Source organism: Penaeus monodon, chromosome 31 (assembly GCF_015228065.2).
Source record: "Penaeus monodon isolate SGIC_2016 chromosome 31, NSTDA_Pmon_1, whole genome shotgun sequence".
Taxonomy (NCBI): domain Eukaryota; kingdom Metazoa; phylum Arthropoda; class Malacostraca; order Decapoda; family Penaeidae; genus Penaeus; species Penaeus monodon.
The window spans coordinates 20,500,014-20,500,641 of NC_051416.1; the positions used below are offsets into that span (position 1 = coordinate 20,500,014).

General features: G+C 32.2%; 1 protein-coding gene across 1 annotated transcript in view; it reads left to right on the forward strand.

The window, feature by feature from the left end:
• LOC119592921 (trypsin-1-like) overlaps positions 1 to 628 on the forward strand; it is a gene marked incomplete at its 5' end in the record, with an annotated part of 8,185 nt that overhangs the window by 6,917 nt on the left and 640 nt on the right. The window lies entirely within an intron of this gene.

Genomic DNA, 628 nt, shown 5'->3' on the forward strand with positions numbered 1-628 from the left:
TTAACATACGAAAGCTGTATTTTTACGTATTTACTAGAAAGTTCTATACACTGGAAGTTGCAGATTTGTCTATTTGAAATCAATCCTACCTCTGCTGTTGTAAGAGGAATTCGTTGTCAAGAAAGGCTTGAAAATAGTAACAATTACACAACACAAGACAATCACGCCTGTGGCATTATTCAGTCTCATTCATACCTTTCTTAATGATGCGGTTCAAAGGCTCTGTGATGGAGGTTTCTATTATACGCTTTGTTATCGAAAAGAGGATAAGTACTGTACATAGAACGTATAGACAAAATAGGTAGAAAGAATGTACTTTAACGCATTTTGTGGAAAGATACAGAGATTGTAATATGTATTATAGATTATAATGCGATGAATTGATAAAAAGGATGTATTGTAGCATGTGCTGTGAAAAATTTATAGATTGTGATATGTAATATAGATTGTAATAAGTGATACAGACAAACTAATATATACTCAATGAAAGTGTACATGTAGTGTTAATAAGTAGGTGGGATTTAACACTGGTAAATGTAATTAAAAGTAACCAAGCCATAACGAAGAGATTTGGATATTGAAGAGAATGTCTCTGCGTTTCTCTTTAACCTTAATATTCTCACCTGTT